Source organism: Podarcis muralis, chromosome 3 (genome assembly GCF_964188315.1).
Source record: "Podarcis muralis chromosome 3, rPodMur119.hap1.1, whole genome shotgun sequence".
Lineage (NCBI taxonomy): Eukaryota > Metazoa > Chordata > Lepidosauria > Squamata > Lacertidae > Podarcis > Podarcis muralis.
Genome location: NC_135657.1, coordinates 104,789,594 through 104,806,410, shown reverse-complemented (window position 1 = coordinate 104,806,410; position 16,817 = coordinate 104,789,594). Strand labels below are relative to the sequence as shown.

General features: G+C 45.5%; 1 long non-coding RNA gene across 2 annotated transcripts in view; it reads right to left on the bottom strand.

Annotated features, from left to right (window-relative positions):
• Positions 1 to 16,817, bottom strand: part of LOC144327315 (uncharacterized) — an 87,202-nt gene that overhangs the window by 19,438 nt on the left and 50,947 nt on the right. The window contains exons 3-4 of one of the 2 annotated variants that reach the window (XR_013392380.1): positions 15,683 to 15,788; positions 15,038 to 15,195 (exon numbers count right to left, since the gene is read on the bottom strand). This is a non-coding gene — a long non-coding RNA (uncharacterized LOC144327315). Of the gene's footprint in view, positions 1 to 15,037; positions 15,196 to 15,682; positions 15,789 to 16,817 lie in introns of those variants that run through there. The other variant, XR_013392379.1, reaches the window with a different exon arrangement.

The following is a 16,817-nucleotide window of genomic DNA, read 5'->3' as shown; positions in this document are numbered from 1 at the left end:
TCTATTCCGAACTTTAAAATGGTAAGCTTAATGCTGGTGGTCAACAAAAGAGGTTCAAAGACTCTCTCAAGGCAAATCTTTTAAAATGTAGTATAAACACTGACAATTGGGAGTGCAGCCTTTACCAAAGGTGTCATGGGCTTTGATGAAGCACGAACTCAGGGCGAAAAGGTAAAACGAGCTAAGAGGAACATTTGGCGAACCCTCACCGTGATCAACTCCCACCCAGAAACCTATGTCCCCACTGTGGAAGGACGTGTGGATCCAGAATTGGCCTCCACAGTCACTTACGGACTCACTTTTAAAACTGTGTTTATGGAAGACAATCTTACTCGGCTACAAGTGATCGCCAAAGAAGAAGAACAACATGTTCACATGAAATAATATTCCTTAAACTGGCGAAAGTGGTTATTAACATATGTACAAGAAGCTCTATACTGGTATAGTTTGAAAAAAGAGACAAAAGTTATGATAAAAGGTAAGTTATCTTATTTGAGATAAATAACCAGCCGAGTTCTTGGGGTCACTGTTCAGCGATTATTTTATACAGTTGTGACCTTGGGGAAGTAAAGGAGATCTGAAAAAATTTGTGAATGACACCGAGTTAGGAGCCACTGTAAATGGGGAGAAGAATTGCTCCGTTACGCAGAATAAATTCCATGACCTTATAAAACAGAATGATAGAAATATAATGAAATTCAATAGTACATAGTATAAGGTCATGCACACAGGGATAAATAATCAACATTTTTGTTTTCACCTGGGGACTCATCAGTCAGCCACTGCTGACTTCGTTCACACGAGGGAAAACAAAATTCTGCATGTGGGGACAACTTTGCAGTCGGGATGAGAACTGCTCTGCATTTCTGACAGTGGTAGGACCAGTGTCTAGTGACAGATATGTGGTTGGTGTGTGGGTGTGTGTCATAGCTGTCAACTTACAGATTTGAAAATAAGGGACCAGCAGCCTCGAAAATAAGGGACCAGCAGCCAAAATAAGGGATTTTAGTCAATCAGCTGAAATACGAAGTTAAAAGGGACCAGATAATTTTGGAGAGCAGTGCCGGTTTTTAGCCCTTCGTTTTCAGAGGTTGCTGCTCAAGACACCAGCTGATGAAACACTGCAATTAAATAACTACAAGCAGCAACCACTTTTCGCACAAAATGAAGTCCAAGTTACGAAGATGCTGCTGCAGTTCTGTATTTTTTCTCTCGTGCTCTATCTGCAGCTCTCAGTTCCATCAGGCGGGGCGGGAGGAAGGGGGGGGGGGAAATAGCGCCCGAAGTAAACCCGCAGATCAGACCATCTATGCTAGTCTACCACTACAAATCTATGGGAGAAGTGCTTGTGGTCCTTCCTCCGCTTTCCCCCTCTATGGTTAGCCCTTGGAACACCTGCCCGCGCCTGCGCCTCCTCCTCCTCTCTCTGAACTGCTTTCTCTATGGTTGCCCTTGCTCTCCTCTCAAGGCTCCTCAGCAATTCATAGGCCGCACCAGGCTGCCCATCTCATCTGGCAGCGGGCAGAGGGGAGGCCCCAGGCAGAGACGCTCAGTTCGGTGGCCATGAGGAGGATGGCGGCGGAAGGACCCGAGGCTCCCTCCAGTCCTGGCAGGGAGGGGCTCCTGGGGGCCGAGGCTGGTGAGAGGAGACTGGAGTGGGGCAGGCCGGGCAACCAAGCAACACAGTTGGAGCCTCCCTCCTCCCTGGCCAGCAGGGAGGGAGGGAAAGGAGCTGCTTCCTTTGAAACCCGGGAAATTTAAGGGACATCATCAATAAGGGACAGCAGCGGGACATGGTGCTGGGATAAGGGAGTTTCCCACCAAATAAGGGACGGTTGACAGCTATGGTGTGTGTGTGTGTGTGTGTGTGTGTGTGTGTAATGTGTTCCAAACTGTGCAAACACAAGCTTATCCCAGCAACCTCAGAGCACACTCTACCAAGCATAACAACGAGTTGTGTGTAGTAAAGATAATGTGGAATTTCCATCTCTTGGTCACCCTTTCTGGGCGAGCTCCTGCCCACCAAACTGGTTGGGAGCAGAACAGCCATTAGGAACTCCAATGGCTTTCCATGGGAAAGAAGGCAGCGTTACGAAGATGGTCCAAGCTGCCACCTGAAGGAGGGAGCGGAAAGTGAAGAAGGCCTGTTGTGTGCCATTTTCAATGAGGCCAGATGAAGCCATTTGCCTTGGGCGGTAGAACCAAACTCCTTTCTACCCCCACCGTTGTGCCACTGCCAGTTGCACCAATGCTGTACCTGCCCCACCACAGCACCATTGCCCTCACTGCTGCCATGGGTGCAGCCACAGGTGAGAGGGAAGTGGCAGGGTCAGTGTGAATGTGGAAACAATGGTGGGCACGGGAAGACGGGACAGATCTGCAGGGCAGGTGGGGCTGTGTGGAAGGGGCATTTGCCTGCAGTGGCAAAACATCTCAGGCCGGCCCTGAGCATAATGGCTTCCTCTACTGTGTCCATGTTTGGATCTGGGACAGACATGAACAGGGATAGGGATGCCTTGGGGAAGTAAAGGAGATTTGAAAAATAGGGGAGGGGGGGGGACAAAAACCGGAAAAATAAGAAATCAAGATAACAAACTTTTTATAAGAGAATGGAAATGGTTTCCTGAATATTTACAAACAAACTGTAAACAGGCAAGAACATTGGCAGGATTATTGTAACAACCTGCAGTTTCCTAAGAGTATAATATTTAAAGTAGATGAATAAATGAACCAGTTAAGTTAATCTGGATATGCAGAAAATATTAAAAATAAATTTAAGGAACCGCAGAAAGAGGGGGAAGGAAGACAAGTTTTTAAATGTTAAAATGACTATAAAATTATTGAAATGACAAACCTGAAAATCATAAATAGTTTTAAAAAAGGGATAGGGATGCCTGAGGTGTCTTTTTTCAAGCCAAGTTCAGAAATGGACTTCGGTAGTGCATAAAAGCCTGCCTTAAAGGAGAGGCAAGCTTCCAAAAATAATGGATTTCTCCCCAACCCCCCAGCTCATATCAAAATACAGGCCACAGAAGAATTTGTTGTTTCTCCCCTCTCTTCTGTATCAGTCCTTTCCTTTTCCTAACCCTAAGTGTGACTAGTAAATACCGTAACAGTTTCTTGCAGCTATCATCCTACTCAGAAGAGATCCATTTGTTTAAATGGGTCTACTCAAAATAGTGAAGGGCCTCAGAAATAGAAACTTCCAGAATGCAGTTATCATGCAACTGTTACAAGACGAGCAAGGCTAAGGCAGGCAGACAAACAAGAATGAGTAAATTAAGAATCTAACCTTCAAAAGGAGAAACATGGAATGTTAGAGCCTGATTGGATAAGAATGTAAAGCTTCACTCTCTGTTTATTTGTACAGTCCATAAAAAGTGGGTGCACCCTGATTGGGGTGTGCAGATCGCGAACATATTCCGCTGCTCCATTTGCTTTGCATATGCGAACCAAATAAACTCTGCTTAAAACCTGAATTGGTGTTTGCCTCCCTGTGTCCAGTCCGTGCTCCAGAATATCCGAGTCACATGCGGATAACAATATGACTTAGTTGGCTATCACCCTAAGTGTGCTTTGCACTGCAGACTTAATTCCAAATAAGCATGCTTACAACTCGTTTCATGCCTGCAAAATTTGTGTAAATTGTATATTTGCATAAGTCATAGCAACAGCCATCTGAATCTGTGTGTGTAAATTACCTTTTCAGGACATGAAATTGCACCAGAGTACTTCTCCTGGGTTTTGGAGCATACTTCCATTCTGTTCTAATCTGTGTGGTTACGCACATCCAGTTTAGCCCCTAAAGCAGCACTTTAGAGTGAACTTGCTGGATCCTAGCAAGGGGATTAGACTCAGTTCACTTTTAATATTCAAAGTTTTCAAAATTGCATTACATTACTGGAAACTGCCTTGCAAAAAATGTACATATTAGGAAAAAATTGCATGCAAAACTCTGTATTTGTGAAGAAATACACACCAAAATGCTTGTGTATTTTCATGAGACCTCTTTTTTTAAAAAAAGCAAACTGATGTGGAAATGTGAACAACTGAAATTTTCCAAGAATGGAAAATTTGGAAACTGAAACAGACAGATTTGCCCATCCCTAATCCCAGCATAAGGCTGCTGCTCTCTATTAGAAATTTCTCACGCCAATGTCAGAAAGGCATTGATGCAGTCCTTTGAGAAAGTGTTATAGCTTAAATGGCATTTATAGTCCACAGAAAAAGGTGATTAGATGCTTAGCTTGGCACTGATGTTAGCACAGGTGTGGAATTAGTGACGAGGCAAACTCCTTTCAGCTCAATTCAGAATTGACTCAATATTACGAGTTGTCTCAGCAAGTGAAAGAAGCCTGTTTGTGTCTGGTGTGCTTGTACGCATGCAGACTATGACCTGTAGGTTTGTTTTTTTTCTCTTTCAACCTATCCCATAGAAACCTGAAAATTCAGTTGCCTGCCCCAGACACACACAACCAGGAACAACAGGGTCAACAGTCATAGGTAAGGCTTATAAGAAAGAATCAAGAGAACTGACTGACCCACAGAATATAGAATCTCACCCAACAAAAGGCTGATTTGCTTGGTCAGGTAATCTGGGTACAGAGGTAGATTGAGGGCAGGAGAGCTGCAACTATGACCTAGTGAACTGAGCAGAAAGGAAGGCGAGAAGCAAGGGGTGTTGTGGTATGGCTGGCTGCAGAGGGCAGACTGAGAGGAGGGGGTGCCGGAAGCTGAAGAGGTAACAGGGTTTAGTGAGTAGTAAGAGGCTGGGCAGGGATGTGGGTGGTGCTGTGGGTTAAACCACAGAGCCTAGGACTTGCCGATCAGAAGGATGGCGGTTCGAATCCCCGTGATGGGGTGAGCTCCCGTTGCTCGGTCCCTGCTCCTGCCAACCTAGCAGTTCAAAACCACATCAAAATGCAAGTAGATAAATAGGTACCGCTCGGGCGGGAAGGTAAATGGTGTTTCCGTGCGCTGCTCTGGTTCGCCAGAAGCACCTTAGTCATGCTGGCCACATGACCTGGAAGCTGTACGCCGGCTCCCTAACGGTCAGGGGTCCCTTTACCTTTAAGAGGCTGGGGCAGAGAGAAGTCCAGAATCGGAGGCAGGAGAGGAGTGGGGGCCAAGATACAGAAATGAGGCAGCCTGCTGAAGAATCCAGGGAGTCTCCCCTACTTGCTGCGACCAGCTCCCCTTCCCTCTGGTCTCCCAGAACATGCAGAGAAATGTAGAGGGTGAAGCAACAAGAGACAAGACAATGGAGCCTTAGGCTACTGGGGAAGGAGCCTTAGAGAATGGTGGGAAGGCAGGGACATTCTGTCTTTCCAACTGTTTCACTGGGGCAAGACCTACTAGGCCTATGCTGTTTGGGTTTCTTTGAATAAAGTTAACTTCACTGACACCAGTGTTGTTGTTTTTTGCTGACCTACTCCTGACAGGGTGCCACTGAAATTTGAGAAACCAAAGCCTGCTCTTGCTGGGTATGTCATTCACTGCAACCAACAGGCATTTCATAGAGAATATACAATTAATACAAAATATCATCTGGACCTGCAGAACAGCTGGCCCTGTTGCAGCTGACACAAAGGCTTGGTGCACTCTAGCCCTCCAGGTATACACTATACAAGTGAAGAATTAATGGGCCACAATTGCTGCCCCTACCCATCACAACACTATACCCTACAGTCTCCCTCACTGTCCACTCATTGAGAACTCTGGGTAAGTGAGCCCATTTGGATATAGTGGGAGGTTCATAAGCTCTCATTCCTGGCATTGCACTCAAATGTACGGACATTATGGGAGCCAGTGGACAATCTCCAGCTGTCCCCTCCACAAGTTGGCTATCTACACTGACGGAGGGAGGCCTCTTCTGAATAGCCCTATACAGTGGTACCTCAGGTTACATTCGCTTCAGGTTACAGACTCCACTAACCCAGAAATAGTACCTCAGATTAAGAACTTTGCTTCAGGATGAGAACAGAAATTGTGCTCTGGCGGCGCGGCAGCAGCGGGAGGCCCCATTAGCTAAAGTGGTGCTTCAGGTTAAGAACAGTTTCAGGTTAAGAACGGACCTCCGGAACGAATTAAGTTCTTAACCCGAGGTACCACTGTATTTTCACAGCAGTCAATGAGAGTTTCATCAGGAGTGAAAAGTCGCCTTAAGAAACTTCCACGAGTTCACTTACAAACTGCCGAATGCTAGCCACATATGCTCAGAATCTCATTTGGCATTCCTAGCTGGAGAAGAGCTACTCTGGGGAATGGCACTTGGTTCCTAACAAACTGAGCAGTATTCTGGGTAAATTTGTATGCTGCACCAAGCAATTATGAATGTAACGCTGATAACATCCCCTACCCGGAAATACAGTCGCTTTGTAGGAGATGTTGTTTCGCTCCCAGCCAGCCTGTTCTATGCACTCCAGCAAGTCCTACCATTTCAAACTCTGTTGTCTGAAGCACCTTCAGTTTGGAGGGCAGCTCTAATTAATGAGTCAGGGTTTATTGGCTGTGATAAGCAGCTCAATGGGAAGGTCAAACGCAGACGGCGGTCTTTGTGAAATATTTCTCGAAATGGCAACCATCTACTAATTCCTGGCCCGCACCTGCCGTTTCCTAATAGAAATGCTTCAGGCTCCCATCAAGAATGCTCGGTAGTTTGGGAGAGCGAATGTAATTTAGCTTATCTCATGCAGGGCAATAAAGCATTTTGGTAGCACTGGCATGTGCATTTTATCATGGTCAATAAAGCTGAAGGTCACACCACTAAAAAAAAAAATCGGGGACTTCTCCCTTCAGAAAATGGCAGTAAATATTTGGCAGCAGCTTTTGATGAGGAATGTGCTAAAAACAGTTCGATATGGGGAAGGGGGCATTGTTCTACTTTCTCCCAGGTGCAGAAGGTTTAATAGATATGATTGATTTTTGGCTTTTGGAACCAGATCTTGAACCACTTAATAATCCAGATCAGTGGGCTGGGCTGTGGTTTCTTTGTGGGAATGGAAACTCACTCTAACATGTTCTTGCACAGAGTCTGAGCATGAACACTGCAGAGCCTAGTAGGGCCCACCCTGGGTTTTTGTGGGTTCATGGCAGAAGTACTTGCACTGCGAGCCTCATTCTTAGAAGACACCAACAGGTCAAAGGAAACAGGAAAGGGAAATGGAGATGGGAAATTAGAAGGATTCAGCTCTGCACCACAAGGAGAATATAACATGGGAAAGGGCAATAAACATTAGTATATTTCTGTTAGGGATAAGAAAATATTTCCGGCAGTAAAAATAGAATAACAGTGGCGACGTAGCTATTTGCAGGCCTTCCGTGACATCCAAAATCAACTGCCTGAGGCAGCCACCTCATAACTAGCTCTGGCTCTGCCATTTTGATAGGCCATGATCTGGTTCTCTTCAGATATTAGACCAACTCCCATCAGCCCCAGCTAGCATAGGCAACGGTCAGGAATTATGGGAGTTTCATTCCAACACGGCTGGCCCAGAGGGGAAATATGTCTGCATAGTGCCAAACTTGTAGGACAGAAGCTCACTAGGCCGTCTAGCTTCCCAAAACCAGCTACAATATTGTTTATGGAATAACAAATGCAGTGTTGGCAAACTCATTCATTCCAGATGGAAACCAGGATCAGTCATCAGCTCTGGATAAATCCTCAGCTAAGCAGAGTGCACTGGAGGGATTCTAGGCTTGTCTGGGGGTAAAGGAGGACCTTTAAGAAGCATGTGTGAAGGGTCAAAGTTGAGGCCACATATTGAAGTGTGTCAGGATGCCTCAGGCACACACACAAAATACTACAGACAAGTCTCTGCTAAAAGTAAAACCAATGTCTCCAAGCTTCTCATATAAGGAAAATGGGTGCAAGGGGAGGGGTGAGGTAGGGTGGGGGAGATTTGCTGTGACTAACAGATCAAGCCAAAGGGGATGATTTTGCCCTGACTTTCCAGTCTCAGCATTTTGGAGGGGGAGACGATCTAATTCAATCCCTTTTAGTTCTCCACCCAGCTCCCCAAAAGTAAACTTTAAAGAAGATTGCAAAAACGTAGTGGACTGATTTATCTGCAGTTTGGCAGGCTTCTTACCTAGGGGCACCTCTCTAATGTGTGCTGTTTTCAGACAAATTGTCCACAATACATCAGGAGAGATGAAGCGATTCCCATTTTTGATCCATCCTCAAACTGCAAAGTCTGCCCTTGCAGAATATCCACATGGCTACCTTCTGAACTTTGGCAGAATTCATCCTCTCACGTATGGCCCACAAACTTCATTTGATTATGTAAAAAAAGTAAAAACTATTATAGATGCTTCCTTTACAAAAAAACAACACCAAAACAAAACCTAGTAGTGGCACCTGCCCTCTGGAACGCCCTCCCATCAGATGTCAAGGAAATAAACAACTATCTGACGTTTAGAAGACATCTAAAGGCAACTCTTTAGTGGGAAATTTTTAATGTCTAACGTTTTACCATTTTTTTATGTGCTGTAAGCCACCCAGAGTGGCTGGGGAAACCCAGCCAGATCGGCGGGGTATAAATAATAAATAACAACAACAACAACAACAACAACAAAACAACAACAACAACAACAACTTAAAAGCCCCTGAACCTATTGCCCTGTAATTAGGCAGACTTAACTGATTTGGCGGAGGGACGCGGGTGGCGCTGTGGGTAAAACCTCAGCGCCTAGGGCTTGCCGATCGCATGCTCGGCGGTTCGAATCCCCGCGGCGGGGTGAGCTCCTGCCTTTCAGTCCCAGCTCCTGCCCACCTAGCAGTTCGAAAGCACCCTTAAGTGCAAGTAGATAAATAGGTACTGCTTTATAGCGGAATGTAAACGGCGTTTCCGTGTGCTGCGCTGGTGCTGGCTCGCCAGAGCAGCTTCGTCACGCTCGCCACATGACCCGGAAGTGTCCTCGGACAGCGCTGGCCCCCGGCCTCTTAAGCGAGATGGGCGCGCAACCCCAGAGTCGGTCACGACTGGCCCAAACGGGCAGGGGTACCTTTACCTTTAACTGATTTGGCGGGAGTGGGGGGTGGGTAGTGTGTTTGCAAATTTCATCCCATCCAAGGGGAAAATGTAATAGCTATTTTTAAATTTTCCAGCGATTTAAAGTTGTTTCCCGAAGTGTTGAATCAGGAGCTGAACCAAATCTTGTGGTGGATGCACACCCCGAACGGCAACACAAAGCTCAGTACCATGCTGCCTCAAAATATTTTGGTAGGCAGCGTCTTTAGAGCCACTCTGTAGAAGACCGAAATCCATATAAAGATTCACAGAGCCGTACTCTGAACAGCAGACAGCAGCTGAAGACAACACAGGAGAGGGAAGCAGGCGCATCTGAAATGGCAGATGGAATCTAACCCACAGTTGGAGTTGAGTCAATTTTGCAACAGGGGCATACGTAAAAATATATTTTCAAGCACCACCACCACAAAACTATGCTCTTGAGAAGACCTAATCAAGCAAAGCTGCAATTATTTTAATCATTTCCCTCACTGCCGCCATACTCTTCCTGAGAGTATACTTCTGTTTACAGCTCTGCCTCGGCTTCAAATTCCAAATAATGTTTTGCTATGTTCTGTTTTGACAACTCGAGTTTGGGCAAGACAAGCAAACTGGTAGGTTTAGGGAGAGTAGCTTTGGGGATTATACTTTTCTATCCCACACTGACTTTTATTGTCAGCCAAGGTGTATCATGGCACACAGAGAAGTGGTCACCTGAATACAGATTAAGCTTGCCACCACAAAATGCTTCAAGATGGCTGTTTCTCAAGGTGTCATTGTAGTAACTTGACTTCCAACCTTGTGATAGAGTACTCAGGCAGAAAATACCCATTTTATCTGTACAGGCAGGTAAACGCCGATAACATTTTGAAAACTAAGGTGATTGGACCACACACAGGAAAAACAAGGATATAGTTTGAGTGTCTCACTTGTAGTCTTACAAATCATTTAATGTGTCAACACGAATTGAAGTTATTAATATTGCAGTTGTTGTATAGTGGGTTTATTACTATGACTGAGATGTAATTGAAATTAGCAAGATTTTGGAACACAGAAATAAAGAAAATCATCAAACCATCAATTCTATCACATGGGGAGCCACCTAAATTATATAAATTGTTATTTGAACGATTGGTATTAGTAACTGTATTATAAATTGGTATTGTTATAATAAGGCTATTATTGGAATGTAATTTAAAACTAAGAACAATTATTATCAAAGAAAAGAAAACCAAGGTGATCGCGTGACTCATTCCACAGTCCCTGTGTGGTGAGATCAGTGCCTCGCTGCCATTTTAGAGTCCAGTAAGGAGCAGCAAGATTACCTGCCAAGCTTGAAGCACTGCTTTCGTATATATAAAATATTAAATTGCAAATAAAACAAGAGTATATTTTTAGAGCATTTGTAACGGCTTTTTAAAAAATACACCTTACAATTATAACAGGTAGCGAACATTTTACCAGTGTTCGGTTGACGTGCAATTAGGCACATGTTCGTCGCTGCAAAGCATGTAAATAAAGGCCATAAGATATTTAAAATGTGCCTTTCCAGTGTGTCCCAATATGTTCCCTTTTAGAAGCTATTTCTAAGCTTTCCCACTTCCCTAGCATAGAGTCCACATTTTTGATAAGTCATAAAATGGCTTACTTACAAAACTCTCTGATTAATAGGTTTTTCCATGCAGGAGTCAGCAAAGGTGCGCAGGAAGTTGCAAATGTTGCTTAGTCACAAAAGTTTCTAAACTCTTAGGGCAGAAAAATGCTATTTTCAGACTCCATTCTGGTCTGAAATGAAAGAATGCTGCTTAAAGCCAAGCTCAGAGCTCCTTACCTATTGAAATCCACAAGGAGGGAGGGAAGAAGGGAGAACAAAGATTTGGTGACCCATTTCCTCCCAAGGTGAGAGGAAGTGACATAGGCAGGACAGCTAACTCTATGGTTTTAACCTCTTCATGCACTAATTAGATCTAAGCATGCTAGGATTATATATGAGGTGGGGCCCTGCAATTTGGGGACTTGGGTAGAAAGGTTGGGTTCAATTTGGTTTGTTTTTTTCTCTGAGATGGAAAATAATACTGGGGCTTTATAATGCTCACCTCTAGCACATATGGGGTGAAGATGGAGTGAGGGAAGAGAGACTTTGTGCTGGCCATCAAGCATTGGCTTTTCCCCACTGCCTTGCCCCACCCTCCAGCCCAGCAGAAGGAGCTGGGAAAGGAGAAGAGGAGTTATAGGTTATATATATAATTTTATGAGTTGTGTGTCTTTGTTTTTACATGGTTTTGCTTGCACTGTGGTGTTTTATGCATTGCAGCTTGCTGTTATTTTTATTGATTGTAGTTTAGTAATTATGATTGTACTTGTACTTGTTAAGCGTGAATTTGTTTCATTTTAATTTGCTAATATATTACATGCTGATAATTGCATTGTGTACTACTCTATTCAAATGGATTGCTGAATATTATTTTATTTGACATAAGTAGTTTAAAGTCGTGTTTTTATTATGACTTTTGTATTTGGTCAGATTGTGTTACAAGGTGTATGATCTTTGTCAGGGAACTGCCATCGGCTCAGGGGCGAGAGGGGAAAGGCCAGATGGATTACAGAGAGTCCCCAAAGATCGTGGGAAGCAGCACCTCCTCAGCGGAGGAGAGTAACCATGCCTCCAGCGGAGAGGAGCTGCAGGGCTCGGGGGAGGCAAGGCGGTGTCAGGACACCTTGCCTGAGCAAAGCGGGGAGGAGAGATGTCCTCCGTTACCCATGCCCTCCTTGCGCAATAGGCTTCCGCGCAGAGAGGGGAAGCGCAGACTGGGCGTCAAGAAACTACTCTGCTGGGGAAGGACCACCCACTCTCAGATTCTGCCAGTGAATGAGCGAGCCACGGAATAGTGGCGCTCTGCATGGTGAAGGTTTTTTTGGCACCAATAACAAGGCTTTACAGCCGACCAGGGAGGCATTTGCCTGATTGCTCTCGAGCAACCCCCTGATACCCTTACAATCTTTGTGGAATATTTTGTTGTTTCTTTAACCTGTAGACTGCCTTGTGTATAGCAATATAGAAAGGCGGTGTACAAATAAAAAGCAAAATGAAAATAAAATGACTGGTGTAGCTTCCTCTTAAATAGGCTAAGCTAGCTGGCTAATCTTTTTGTGGAGACTACCATTAAGGCTGCAAGACTGACTGCTTCAATGAGGGGCCATTTCTTCCAGAGATTTCGCTTTTATTGTCCTTCAGACGTTACCGTTGCTACTATATTATAAAGTGCTCCTTCGGGTAGAAATCATAAATGGGAGAAGTGTTGATAGCTTGATATGTGTGACAAGTGATGGGTTGTTTTTGGCTTTAAAAAAATTAATGCACTTAAAACAGATGGAATCTCCATGAATTCCATCACTTGATGATTTATGCCGTTGGAACAATTAATTGCTTTCCACATTGAGCTCGAGGCCTGTAAAGAAGTGCTTGGGGGTTAATAAGCTAAAGTATTTGCAACTCACAAAACCTTCACATCTGTAAAACCCTTCTGGGAAGTTATATTAACATCACATTACAGTGGAGAAGCTATAAAGCAGTGGGACTATGTTTCCACCTGATGGGGGAATCTGTCTGCATATAAAATCGTGTCGGAATTCACATATGCATGCCTGGAAGCAAAAAAGGGTCTGCACCTTCCAAAAATTGTTTTAAAGCCTGGAGAAGAGAGTGTTAAGTTTTCGGTGAAAAATCAGAAGAGACATTCTGATGATCAGAGCCACATGAAAAGTGGAATAGACAGCCTTAAAGAGGTGGTGAGCAATCGCTTGCCGGAGCTGTTTAAGCAGAAGCCAGGCAGCCGTCTGACACAGAGGCTGTAGAGCAGCGGGTTTGGCTGGATGAGCTTTAGAGGTACCTTCCAGCGCCGTTATCTTTAAGGCTACAATGTTGTTATAATATAATAATACTTTATTATTTTTACCCCTCCCATCTGGCTGGGTTTCCCCAGCCACTCTAGGCAGCTTCCAACAAAGATTAAAAATACATCAAAATGTCACACATTAAAAACTTCCCTGAACGCTTACCGTATTTTTCGTCCCATAGGACGCACCTAGTTTTTTGGGGGGGAAATAAAGGGGGGAAATTTTTCCTTTATTTCTCCCCCAAAAGCAGGTCAGGGAAACCGAACCAGGTCAAGGAACAGCAGGATGGTGGCGCTGCGCCTCCCTGCTGTCCCCCGAGCTTGTGGGGCTGGCCGATGTCTTCCCCGCGTGAGGGGCACCCTGCTTCAGGGCGCCCCACCCGCCGGGCGGCAGGCTGCTATCCGCAGCATGGGAAGCCCTGCGGGGAACTCCTGCAGGGCTCCACACGCTGCGGAAGTATGCCCAGCGCGAGGGGCGCTCTGCTTCAGGGCGCCCCGCCCGCCGGGCGGCAGGCTGCTATCCGCAGCCTAGACAGCCCTGCGGGACCTCCCGCAGGGCTGCCTAGGCTGCAGATGTCTTCCTGAAGCCTGGAGAGGGAGAGGGGTTGGTGCACACTGACCCCTCTCGCTCTCCAAGCTTCAGCGAAAGCCTGCATTCGCCCCATAGGACGCACCCAGATTTCCCCTTCATTTTTGGAGGGGGAAAAGTGTGTCCTATAGGGCGAAAAATACGGTACTTGAGAGTAAGCCCCCTGGAATTCAGTGTGACTTATTTCTGAATAGGATTGTGCTGTATGCTTTGTCATTGTCTCTGAGCAGCTACCCTGTTTCCCCCTTGCTTTCGAACAGTCTGGGGCCAGGCAACGTTTACTTTTTTAAAGTGTGTGTGCGCCAGGACATCTCTTACTATGACAGGGGCGGGGTCTATCCAGCCATGAGGGCTCTTCCCTGGGAAAGCCCCTTCCCTAGGCCACGCCCCTTCTTATGAGGCCACGCCCATCACAAGCGCAACTGCATCCTCTTCTTGGGTGCCTTTGCTTGACTGGAATGTGTCCTTAAACTATGAAGATGCTTCCTGATTACCTGGATGGAGAGGTGTGTGCATAGAAACCTCTGGATTGTTTGACTAGAGCCTATTGAACTCAGTTAATAGTTGCATCTATCGCCTCATCCACTTTTGGCCCTGCCCCTTCTCAACTGGGAAGCTGCCCAGGAGGCATAGCTGTCAACGTTTCCCTTTTTTTAAAGGGAAATTCCCTTATTCCGAATAGGATTCCTCACAAGAAAAGGGGAAAGTTGACAGCTATGCCAGGAGGCAATGAGGTCCCCCAATCCTGTTCTATGAAGACAGCTGAAGCGGGGTAGAGAGGTAGCTCTTAAGGCTTGTTCAACTCATAAAGCACCACCATGGCTTTTCCCTATAAAAATAACGAGAGACACATTTGTTTGTAAGTCAAGCTACAGTCAAAATCTGGCAAGGCTTGTCTTTAAAACTGAAAGCACTTGCATCTGACCAGCTATCTTTCTCGCAGTGCTTTGGGAAATTTGCCAAGTTGCCTTTAATTAAGTGTACAAAGGCTATATTCATTCCAAGGTGCCATATTGATTGGAGCCAACGTTTGTATCAATCAATCATTGCAATTTAAACCCCCTGACTTTTCATTTAATCAGTGGAGATACAAATCAAACTATTTTGAAATGTAGATGAATTAATTCTTACAGGAAACAAATGCCAATATGAGAGACAGCTATCACTTAGGTGATTTGCAGCCTGTGTTCTAATTGGTTGCTTGAATAGTTCTCAAGTCACTGTCTTTCTTCTCCATGGCCTGAAACGCCATCTAGTCAATAATTTTAGGCCCATTTTCCTGCAATGGAAATTGACCTATGACAAGGGGCAGTGACAGTGCCAGGATCAATTCTGCCTTTTACCTCCAGTGGCAAATTTGTTGCAGCTGGCTGATTGGCGATGTATAAATTGCCTGCACATATAGAGGCACTGTTTACTTTATTATTACTATTATTTCTCATGGCCCAGGGCCTGAGTTCGGAAAGTGTTTTGGGATACAGCTCTGTGGAGTATTGGCCCTATCCTAAAACACACAGGGCCAAATTTCACATCAGAAAGATCCTTCCAAAAAGGTGACGACCTTTTTCTTGTTATATTGAAGAAGAAGAAGAAGGAGAAGAGATTGCTATTAATTTGCTGGAACGGATTCAGTTTATGACAGGCCTTAAAAATATATCACCATCTTTTTCTTCTTCTTTTAATGTTCTGTGAGGAAACCCTGAGGGAAAGGCAGAAATACCATACTTAGCATTCAAGTAGCACTTCAGAGTATTCAAAGCACTGCACATATATGAGCCCAGTAACTCTTCTAAAAACGCCTGTAGAATCACTGTGGCATAAGGAGAGAACAGTGGGCTGACTAAAGGCAGGGATAGAAAACCTGTGACCCTGACCCCACCAGACATTGCTGACTCCAGTTCCTATCAGCCACAGGGCTTCCTTATTGCTTCTTAGGGTTGCCATACATCTGGAATTCCTTGGACATATGTGGAATACTGCAGTTGGCAGCAGTGTCTGGGCAGAAATCGGCAAAATGTCCTTGAAAATCTGGACGTATGGCAACCCATGTTGGCAGTGTGGTTTTTGCCACCAGGCCATCTGGTGAGTGAATGGCCGCAGCGCTGTTTCATGCAAGGCTTTCCCGGCTAACAACTTGCCTCTTAGCTACTGTGCTGTTCCACACCAGCTCTCAGACAAAGGCCTACCTGCTTTAGTAGCGTTGGTGTGTCAATCGCCTCGTGAGACAGCATGATGCATCCTCACTGAACAGATGACAGTGGATTTGCTTGATACGGAGTCTCGATACATGTCCTGAAATGAAAGCCACATGGATTGGAAATTGACAACTGCCTGGAGCCAAGCTTTTTGAGATACGGGGTGTGATCCTGCTGCTTCTTCCTTTGGATTTGCCGGGGTGTTTCGCCTAATGAGCCCCATCAGCAGAAGCAGAATAAAATGATAATAAATATTCAGGTGTGCTTTCCCAGTGTTGTTTTCTTTCATTTTAGTCTGCAATTGATTTTACGATCCTTATGCAGTGGAACCTTGAGCGTTTTTGAGCGTCTCGGAAGCCAAACATTTTGGTTTTCGAACGCCGAAAACCCGGAAATAATTGCTTCCGTTTTCAAACGTGCCTCAGAAGTCAAACAGCTTCCACTGCATGTTTTCCCATTTTCTCAATGGATTTTGCCAACCGCCCTTTGTGCCTTGGTTTTCGAACGTTTAGGAAGTCGAACGGTCTTCCAGAACAGATTACATTCGAAAACCGAGGTTCCACTGTATTAGTTATCATGACCATCATCCCTGCTGGGCGATACATTCAATACAGGAGCAGTTAGAAGCACATCATAAAAAGGCACCAGGGTCAGTTATGAGGAGGAGTAACACTTGAGTGAAAACCTGGACCTCTGCTGTCAGCTTGTTTCACCACCTTACAGAGGTTGGGAACGTCAGGCCCAGGCACTGAACGTGGCCCTCTGACCTTTTCTATTTGGGCCTTGGGACTCTTCCGATACCCCCTACCCTTCCTAGACACTTCCCCCTCTCCCTAAGCCATGCCTCTCGTCAGCCTTGCTTCACACCCAGAGCCGGCCCACCAATGGGGCAGGGTGAAGCACCTACCTCAGGCAGTGGAAGCACAAGAGGCAACACCCCACCTGCTCCACTACTTCCGCCAGAATGCCCCCCTCTTGCCAGCGAGAGGGAGCCATTTTGGCGCACGGCATTGCCACTCCTCTTCCCCGCCCCGGGAGTGCCCCAGCTCTTGCTGGGTTTGGCGAGGTTGGGGGCATTCCAGTGGAAATGGCACATTCCCATCTTACCGCAGGTAGTGAACAAGAT